Raw genomic sequence first — 10940 nt, forward strand, 5'->3', positions numbered from 1 at the left:
TTACATTCAAGTTACTTATTTTCAAGCTATTTACTTTCAAGTTCTTTACTTTATTTCCATTTACAATATTACTGTGCTTTCGTCTCCTTCTCTTCAGCAGTGCATCCCCTTCCCCCTTTATGGTATCATTTTATATATATATATATAAATAAATAATCATTTTAAACTAATATATTTTTGTAACCATCCTGATTTGGAAAAAATGTATATCTATATATATACTTTAGAAAAATAAATGATATACTAAATTAGCATATTTTGACCATCTCAACAAAAATGTTGAAGACCTTATTTTAGAATTATAAGAATTTGAATTCAATAAATATTAAAGTGATACTACATCCACAACATTTTTACAATAATTTCACCATAAATCTTATGTGGTAAGTTGCTATTAATTCTAATTTGGGTTCAATATTGATATGTTTTATCTACTAATAACAAGCTAATAACTTGTTGCATAAAAATTGTTATGAAATTATTGTGGTCACTTTATTATTTTCATATCAGCATTTTTAATTTGCACTTTATTTTTTCTTAGTATATATATATTTTTTCTTATTCTCTTTGTTAGTGCAAAAACAATTGTAATATTTCAAATATTTGCGTGTTTTTTTTGTTTGTAGCGTTGATATATTCAAATGATCTTTTTATTAAATTTTATATAATTTAAGTTTCTTAGTATCCACCTTAAAAACAATTCCTATAGCCGCCATTTATTAAGTGCATATTTGGAGTTGCTATATGGGGATCCTTAATTGCTCTTTCAATGTTATTGCCAAGTACAAAATTCTCTCTAATTTTATAACTAAATTTCAACGTTCCAAACTTCCAATGGATTATTATTTTGTCTATTTTGCATATGGATTGTCCTGATGACTAGATTATCGCAAACCACAAAGGTAGCATGCGCCATGCGGGCTCACTTTATTATATATTAAAATGTCACTTGGATATGATAATTTTTGTCATTTCAAATTTTCTCTCTTGTGAAGACAGTAACTCGTAGTTAAATCATTTTAAGATTAGAAAATATTTATGTACTTTTGGAGTATAGTTAAATAATATTTTTGAAAATCCACTTTACTTGCTTCTTAGCTTTGGTTGTTGCTTCTCTTTGTGCGTGGACAAATGTCCAAACACTTTCAAATCCCCAACTTTTATTTATTTTTTAACTAAGGAGAAGGAGAAGAGCAAATGAAGATGTTATAGGTGTAGGTCTTAAAACTTATCTTAAAAGGAATACAACTCCGAAGATAATTTATGTACTTATAAAACCAAGTTTTCCACTTAACTAACGCCTAAAATTCTTGAAAGTATAATGATTAGTTAAAAGGAAAAATCTTCATCGATTTTTTTTTTCAAATGAAATAAAGATGAAAGCGCAAGCATATCTCACTTAAAACACATATGATGCATATGGATTTTAAGACTGGAATTTCTTGTTATTGTAGAGTAGTAAGTAAAAAACTTGGAAAAGAATTGATTAGAAAATAGAAAGCAAAGCTGAATTTCCCCTCTCCACAGTCCATAAGTTTTAAGGTCATGGTATGACATCATTGCTTAGTTCAGCAAGCCAATCAAAGTGTCTGGTCTTTCTTCTGACCAACGACCAATTAGAAGCATAAAACTATCTTCCAATTTGTGTAAAACAATAATGCACAAGGTTATACATACAATACAATACAAAATATAGAAAAATACTTCCAACGTTTATTATTTATTTAATATTTTACGGCGAACTGCAAAAGACAATTAAGGCTTATTCCTCTCACAAATACTCACTAGAGATTCTGCCTTCGTTTAAAATCATCCATCGAGCGTTACAAAACATGCACAGAACCCATTGATTTTACAGAACTCAATCTATTATCCCCTTTAATCTATGTTGCTGACTTTAGGGAATATGTTTTACCTCACACAACATTTTCCTTTGTTGCCTGAATGTCTCTCACGCATCTTATATAAACGTGGCAAACAATTCAAGTTGATTGGGTTTGACCCGGCTGAGTTCTGGTAAAAAATATATCATCCTAAATAGGTTGCAAATCCTATAATCCTTACCTAGTATTTTGAGGGTTATTAGGTCAACTTGGAGTTGGTATGACCCATATTTTTTCTTATGCCAAAAAACATAATTAAAAAAGATGCATGATTATTATGTCTCTGTCTTCTAATGGTGATTCTACGTTGGGTCCAGGGTAGTCACTGTACAAGACCATTTTGACCTAGAAAAAAAATTATTATATATAATTTTTTTAAATTATGATTTTTTTTTATTATCTTTAAATAAAATTTGTGACCGCCCTAAATTTTTTTAAGTCTAACATAATTACACTTTGGACAAAGTTTGACACCAAATTTGGTTATAGGTTAGGGTAGTCAATATTTTTTTATTGGATGTGAATTTTAGTAAATGCACTATTGGATTATATTTTTATCTTATATCCTCTATATTTGCAAAATTTTAGGAAGATTAAAAATTAATAGCTATGTTCATCAATCAAATTTTTGAATTTCTACTTTTTATAATCTATAATTATACATAAAAATAAGTTTTTAGATTGAATAGTAAATAGAATCTGATTGGCAATGAAATTCGACATGTGTTTTAAGAATATAAAAAACATGCAATTTAAACGTTAAATTTTCAAAATATGTAGTCATGTTAATTTGTTTAGTCAAAATTGTAGTCTTAGGTTACAACTAAGTTTGTAGTCAAATTTTGTCCTTAAAATTTGACTACTTTAACAATACATTAGGTCCTTACAAACGAAAAGAAAAAGCCCAAAATATTTTTTATTTAACTAAAATTTTGAGAGAGATGTAGATTGCAATATTGATAATGAGATTCTCATGCAATATTGATAATAAGACTCTCATGCAATGTAAGACTTTTATGTATTTGTGTTTTATTTTTTTTTATCTATATATGGAGTTCTCTTTTTATATTTAAGTTTCTTAATGGCCATCTTGAAAAAAGTTTCTGTAGTTGCCAATGCTATTTTCCTTTCAAAACATATAAGAGAACAAAGAAACATAAACATTCAAATATAAAATTTAAATATTACATAAATTCTTAAGTTTACATAGTCCAAGTCAAAGAATGGGAAAAAAAAAAGAGCTAGATATCATAGATCCTATCAAGTCCTCAATTGTCTTAGGTGTATCTATCATATAAAGGTGGCGTTTGGATTCAGATTATCCCGCGTTTGCATTTTGTGTTTTTTTTTTTTTTTTTTTTTATTAACGCGTTTTGCTTTAGGGGACAATTATCACTGTTCACACACTGTTTATATACTGTTCATGTACTATTTACGCACTGTTCATGGGACCCACATTCACTTTATTCAGAAAAAATATTAAAAATGGGTTCTACGGTACTATTCACACATTTAAAAATTATTTTGTTACAGTATTTTCAGTTTTCAGTAAAATAAGTTGTATCCAAACGGACCCAAAGTATTAAAAATAAAACATAATATGCTTGGTAAAAAAAATTAAGTAAATATTTAATATGAATTGGACATCAATATACTCAATATCAGTAGTAAATCCAATAGTGGAAGTATTCATACTTGAGAATTGCACCTCAAGTTGGATAGTAATTTTGCTAGTATTTTTATCTACAACACAAAGTTTCATTATAACTTTAGTAATTGTAAACAAGGAAGACAATTCCAATAGAAATCAACCAAAGAGACACCTTATATATCTGCGGCAGTAAATGGAGGAGCGGCCATCGTGCCTTCTGATCCCCCACATTCTATCCCCACAGTCCTCCTCTGCAATTCTTCCCCAAATGGATCTTCCGCAATCGTCAACTTCTCGAGATCGACGCCGTTCTTAAATGCATAAATTTTGATAGGTTGGACCTGTTATGAGCTTGAGCCATAAGTTGGACCACCCTTTAGGGGCATCATGTTGATTACCAAGTGAGGCACATACTACGCAATCTTTTCATTGTCTGTGGCATATTTGGGGTTCCTAGGCCATCCATTAGGCCGTTTTGGTGTTTTGGGCATTTTATGTAGCTCTCAATCAGCCAAAAATCGCAATGGGGGCTTTCTTTATATGTGATAAGATTTGGGCCCTTGTTGGACCAATCGTGCTTGTCTGCATTTGTGAGCCTTTTATGGCCTAAACATGAAGTCCACCAAAAATGAGTTATGAACAGAACTATTTTAGGAGACTGATAGTTTTAAGTTGTTCTTGTCGATTTTTCTAGAGTTAAACGCTTTCTTGTTTTGAAAAAAAAAAAAAAAAAAAAAAAAAAAAACCCCAAGCAAGCTTCATTAGATAAACCCTTTCTAGTTTAAAGGAAAGAAAAACTCTTTTACGTATATCGATGTCAAATCAGGTCATGATATATTTTAATACATGACCAACAAAGCAAGACATAATTATTAACAGAGAAGAATTCGAATAAAAAATGTGACACACAAAATCCAACTTAAAAGTACCAATCCACATACATGAATCTGTGCAAAACAAATTTATAGTACTTTATAATAAATACCTACAAAAAATGCGTTAATGAGACACCTCCAAAGGCACCGGCTTGGCTAGAGGCGAGTTCCGACACACCGGACATGTAGCATGCAGCTTTAACCATGAGTCCACACATTCAAGATGAAAGAGATGACCACAATCTGGTAAATCCCGCAACACGTCTGTGTCTTTATAATCAGCCAAGCATATTGAGCAACATGATGTGGTAGAGTTGGCCTTGTCCTTGTGGAGCTTTGCTTGAGCATAGATGAGTTTTGGGTACTTTTCTAGAGTGGCTTCATCGAGGCCTAGTTCGATGGTGATTGCATTTTGTTCTGCAGTTGTGAGATTACCGTTTTGGAGGGATGGCTGGACAGTGCAATAGCAAGTAATTAGTAAAATAATGATCATGATAGTGATGAAAGAGAAGAGCATAATCATATATACAAGCCCATATAGATTTTTTGAAGACATCGTTAGAATCTAAAATGAACTGGAAGAGTGGGTTGCATAGAGGAAATAAGTTTGGGGGCTGTATTTTTGGGATGAAAAAGGACAATACGTGAGAGACTTTGATAGTGCTTGCTAGTTTTGGGAATGAGTAACTGGTGATTGTTTGTTTGGTGCATATTTGGAGTTGCTATATGGGGATTCTTAACTGCTGTTTCAATACTATCGCTAAGTACAAATTCTCTCTAATTTTATAACTAAATTTAAACGTTCCAATGGATTATTAATTTATTATTTTGTCTATTTTGCATTTGGGTTGTCCTCGGGGACGGATTCAGAATTTTAAGTTAGCAAGGGCCGAAGTATAAAGAAAAAAAACTCCAAATAAACAGTCATATAGCATTAAAAAATTATAAATATTCAAAGTTGTTTCTAAATACATTAAGATGCAATTATTTACCAATAAAAACAAAAACAAAATAATGTTTTTTTTAAATTAATAATAGGTTGGCTAGGATTTTTTTTTTTTTTTTTGGTTTTGGTTGAAGTTAGTGCATTACAGTGGTGGTGCTAAAAATTTTAGTTTTTAACACCTGAAAAAACTATTTTATATATTTTACCACCTCACTTTACAATACACTCAATATCAAATATTCTATTTTTTTTTTTTATCATTTCATCTAAAATAATATAAACAACTCATTAAAATAATAAAGAAAGTGAGAGAATTTGAGTTTTTTAATTAAAGGAAGAGATATAATCTTAATAAAACATTTTATTTTATTTTTAACGACTTACTACAGTCCACTGGTATTTATACCTGTTTACTGTTGTTAAAAAAATTTAGCTTTAGCTTCTTCAATACACATGATTTTTTGGTGGTAAAATAGTTTTTTTTTTTTTTTAACTAAAATATAATAATCATTGTGAATGTTTTTATTGTTTTTGTTAAGTTTTTGGGTTGGATAGCTGCTATTTGATTGAGACTAATTAGGTTTATTGAAGAGAAATGTTTTGGAAGGGGGGTTTAACTACAAAAATGAAATATATAATAACTAAGAAAAAATTGGACCAGGAGCCGGGCCCCACCTGGGTCCGTCCTTGGTTATCCTGATGACTAGTTTTGCTCTCTCAAGGGTCTGTTTGGATACCGTTTATTTTGTTGAAAATTGAAAATTGAAAATACCATAGCAAAATAATTTTTAAATGTATGAATAATGTCGTGAGACCCATTTTTAGAAAGTTTTGTTAAAAAAAAAGGTTTATGAGTCTCGTGATCAGCGCACGAGACCCATTAGAAAGCATTGAAATGCGCTTCTCAATGAAAAAAAAAGTGTAAAATGCAAACGGACTGTGTTTCATCAATATCCAAACGGATACTAAATTATCACAAACTACAAGGAGAGCATGTGGGGTCACTTATAAAATCCAAGTTTTCCACGTAACTAACACCTAAAATTCTTGAAAGTATAATGATTAGTGTGGGGCCCGGCCCAAAAATAATGGGCTATTCCAAATTCAGGCCCGTCCGAGGAGCGTCCTGTCCGAAGGGAAGCCACATATGAAGCACTACTCAATCCCAATAACGCCAAGGAAACCTGTCCGAGGAGTAACTCCTCCTCGGACATCACGAATCCCAGACGAGGAACTCTCTCCAGCTATTTCAGTTCATCCTCCCAACATATAAAATGAATAAAGTCCAAAATATCTCATGGAAAGCTACCACCACATTAATTGTGCCCCAACTACCCCCTTGGCCGCATTAATGAGGAAAAGACACCTGAACAGTACCGCCTTGGCCTTTGCAACTCACAAAGGGACTGATGAGGGCGTCTGATGGGACAAGTGCTCAAGTAGATGCTTAGATGATCAACAGGTGTAAGGTTGAGATGAGAGGAAAAAAACTATATAATGTAGTGGAGTCCCTCAAAGAAGAGGACCGAAAAACTGTATAAGGAGCTAAAGAAATAGAATCAGAGAAAAAGATCCATTCTTGTTGTTTTTATTTCTTTCTGCAAACGATACTGTCCATGCATTAGACCGAATAGGTTCACTGAAGCTAAGTTCTTTGACCCGTCCTCTACAAATATTTATTGTGGGTTGCGCTTTGGGCCAAGGCCTGATCAACAGAAGTTGGGCCAGAAAAATCGTGCAACCACAATTAGTTAGAAGGAAAATTCTTCATCGATTTTTTATTTATTTTTATTTGAATGAAATATCTCACTTAAAACACTACAGGTGCGCATTAAGGATTTTACGATTGAAGTTTCTTGTTCTTGTAGAGCAGTGAGTAACTAAATTGAGAAAAAAAAAAAAAACGATTAGAAAATAGAAAGAAAAACTGAATTTCCCCTCTCCATAGTCCATAAGTTTTAAGGTCATGTGCATCATTGCTTAGTTCAGCAAGCCAATCAAAGTGTCTGGTTTTTCTTCTGACCAACGACCAATTAGAAGCATAAAACTATCTATCAATTTGTGTAAAACAAGAATATGCATTTTATATATATATATATATATATATATATCTGAAACTTCTAAAACTTCCACAATTTTCCACATCACTACTATTTTATTTTTTTAGATTTTTTTATTTTAGGTTTTATATCTTATATATTTATCATTTCTCTTCAACATGTAATTATCTTATCAAGTGTTATAATAGTTTAGTTTAAATAAAACTCTATTAAATATATGTTTCAAGAACTTGAAAATTCTACTTCAACTAAAATTCTATAACAAAAATTTCAACAAATATAAACCCCTGCCAAGGTCGAAACCCTTCATACTCACTCAAATTTACACAAAGAAAACACACACAACAAATTGAAGATTTTGCAAAGATGGTATGGGACTTCATGAGACCACTTTGTAACGTTGTATCCATGAAGTTGCTCAGAGTAAATGCAGAGGTAAGGACGTGTTGCCATCTTTCATGCTCTAACTCTCTATGATTACTACTTTATAATATTGTTATTATTGTGACTTGTGAGTGAGTTTATTAGTATAAAAAATCTACATGTGAAACTTTTAATTGTAATTTTTTTTTATTTTTTTTTTATGATTAAAACATTAGATTTAATTGTAATTTTGATTTAATAATTAACAATTTCATCAATCAAATTTTCTCTAACGTTGGTGTAATTTGTACTACTATGTATGTTATATATAGAACCCTCATATGACCTTTGAAAAACCACTCTATAAAAAAAATTGTCATCAATAACAAGAAGAGCTTATTCTTGACCATCAAAACCATAAATTTCCTGTCATCAATAATCAATTTTATATTAATGTTGTGATATAGTCCATAGGTATTTAAAAAAAAAAGGAGAAGTATAGTCCATATGGGAATGGTTTAGATGTTTCCTACTTGATTTTGGAATTTCAGATTGATTAGTAGAATAATATGGAGCGAGGAGGTGCATTATTCATATTAAAAGTGGCAATTCACATTGATAAGAAACTAAACAAAGACGTGTAATAACCTCTATACATATAGTGGTGGTGTAGCGTTGGTGCATGTGAGAGTTTGAAGACAAAGTTTTGTCTTATTTATTTATTTAAAATATGCATCCTACTTTGTTGATACCTATATAATACCTATGGGAAACTATTCAAATTCTACTACAATTTATTTTTTCATATCCTATCATTTTTTTTGGATAAATAATAAAACAAAAGCAGCCACGCCCACCATTACAGTCTTTTATTTTTTATTTATGTAAAATATGCATCCCACTTGGTTGATACCAATACAATACCTATGCAAAACTATTTTAAATTATAAAATAATTTTTCTATTAACTTTTAATTAATAGTTTTTTCATACAGAACTCTCTATTTGTTTTTTTTTTTTTAAATATATGTGATTTTAAATTTAACTATTCTGTACATCGCACAGGTTAGTGACTAGTTATATATACAATATAACATATAGAAAAATACTTCCAATTAACCTTTATTATTATACAGCAAACTACAAAAGACAATTAAGGCTACCTCTCACAAATACTCACTAGAGATCCTACATTTGTTTAAAATCAACCACCAAGCATTACAAAACATGCCCATAACACATTTGATGCAGGCCAAGACGTACTAGATAGGCTAACTCAAAGATTTAACCTAATGATTGGATGAATAGTTTCGGGATGCCACTAAATCAGAGGTAGCAGATGTCACTTAACACTACTAATCACGGATGCCACTCAACGTGACCAAGTCACACACTTGATTGTTAGGAGGAATCACTCAACTCCAAAGCAATGCTACTTACAAATAATTTTCTGAATAAAAACTTTTCTCCCTTCTTCTGATTTCTTATTGATAATTATAGGTGAATACATTGCAAGTGAAATAAATGTTTTTCACTAAATACTTGACAACTTCCAATATAGATGACAACTCCATAGATTGACTACACATCACCCTATGATCAATTTCATTAGGTTGGAACAACTACCAACAAAACTCATGATTAACTTTGATTGAATAATAAAGAGAAATAAAAAACCATGAACACTCAAATATAAAAGTTAAATAATACATAAATTCTTAAATTTGCATAATCCAAAGTTCAATAATCTTTCACCACAAAAGAATGGGCAAAAAAAGAAAAAAAAAGAAAAAAGAAAAAGAAAAAAAGAGCTAGATGTCATGGATCCTATCAAGTTCTCTACCTTCTTAGGTGTATTTATCGTATAAATTATCAAAAATAAAACATAATATGCTACGTAAAGCAAAATAAGTAAATATTTAATATGAATTGGACACCAATATACTCAATGTTAGTAGTAGATCTAATAGTGGAAGTATTCATACTTGAGAATCGCATCTCAAGCTAGATAGTAATTTTGCTAGTATTTTTATCTACAACACAAAATTTCATTATAACTTTAGTATACAATGAAAATAGGTCAATAAAGAATTAAAATTTTATAACTATAACTGTTTTATAAATGGATTATATAATACAAATCCATATATTAACACACTTCAAGTGCAAAATAAAGTTTCCATATTATTTGGCAAAAGAAAAAGATTGATATTTAGAAAAAAAAAAATTATCTCCAATGCTAAAAGTTGATTAAGAAGCAACCGGAGTTTTAAAAATACTTAAGAGATAGAGCTCCATTAAAGAGAGCTTACAAAATTGATTTTATTTCTCTTTCAACAGTTTTTTGCATAGTTACTAAATCTAGATAGTTCGATTGATAACCCCATGAAGCAATACCGAAGTTGGTCTAGTTGTTTATTTAAATAGACCGCTTAAGTGTACAAACCATTTTGGAACCAAACTTTGATTAATGGAAAAACCATAATTTCCACTTTGGATAATTGGATGGGTAAAAAATGTTATTTGAACTATTCAATGAACATGAAATCAATTCCAAAATGCATTAGAGATGTGAAAATAAAATCATTGAATTAAAAGATCAAGCACATCAAATTTTAACAGTTAATATGCATTATTGCAAATTAGGGTTTAAACTATCTGACTATGATTAATTAATTGATTTGTCATTGAATTGATAAAATAGAATTAATATATGTCATATCTCATTGGTTTAAAGTTTACTACAAGTGTGTACTTAAAGTTTTATTGAATAATACTTGAAGATAATTTTGGTTTTTGAATTTTATGCAGTCATCTTGGAAAAAGGGGGAGAGATTAAATTAAAAAATCCATAAATTTCTTGGGGAACTATCAAGTATCAAATCATTTAGTGGCTTATAAATGTTTTAAAAATCAAAATTGATCCTCAAACAAATTAATATATATATATATATATATATATAGAGAGAGAGAGAGAGAGAGAGAGAGAGAGAGAGAGAGAGAGAGTTAAAATCATGTAAAATTCACAATTGGAGGAAAAAGAATCAACTGGTCAAAGCCTAGAGGAAGTGCCGATTTGCACTTCCCTCTTGAAATAAGTGCCAAGAACTCCTTAGAGAGATGAGGGTAGTTAGTTTGGGGGAAAATAATGCTCCAGGGTGCC

General features: G+C 30.4%; 1 long non-coding RNA gene across 1 annotated transcript in view; it reads right to left on the bottom strand.

Moving 5' to 3' along the window:
* Positions 1 to 5323, bottom strand: part of LOC126707704 (uncharacterized) — a 16008-nt gene extending 10685 nt beyond the window's left edge. The window contains exon 1 of the long non-coding RNA XR_007649047.1: positions 4524 to 5323. This is a non-coding gene — a long non-coding RNA (uncharacterized LOC126707704). The remainder of the gene's footprint in view (positions 1 to 4523) is intronic.
* Between the last annotated feature and the right edge of the window lie 5617 nt (positions 5324 to 10940).

Source organism: Quercus robur, chromosome 11 (genome assembly GCF_932294415.1).
Source record: "Quercus robur chromosome 11, dhQueRobu3.1, whole genome shotgun sequence".
Classification (NCBI taxonomy): Eukaryota; Viridiplantae; Streptophyta; class Magnoliopsida; order Fagales; family Fagaceae; genus Quercus; species Quercus robur.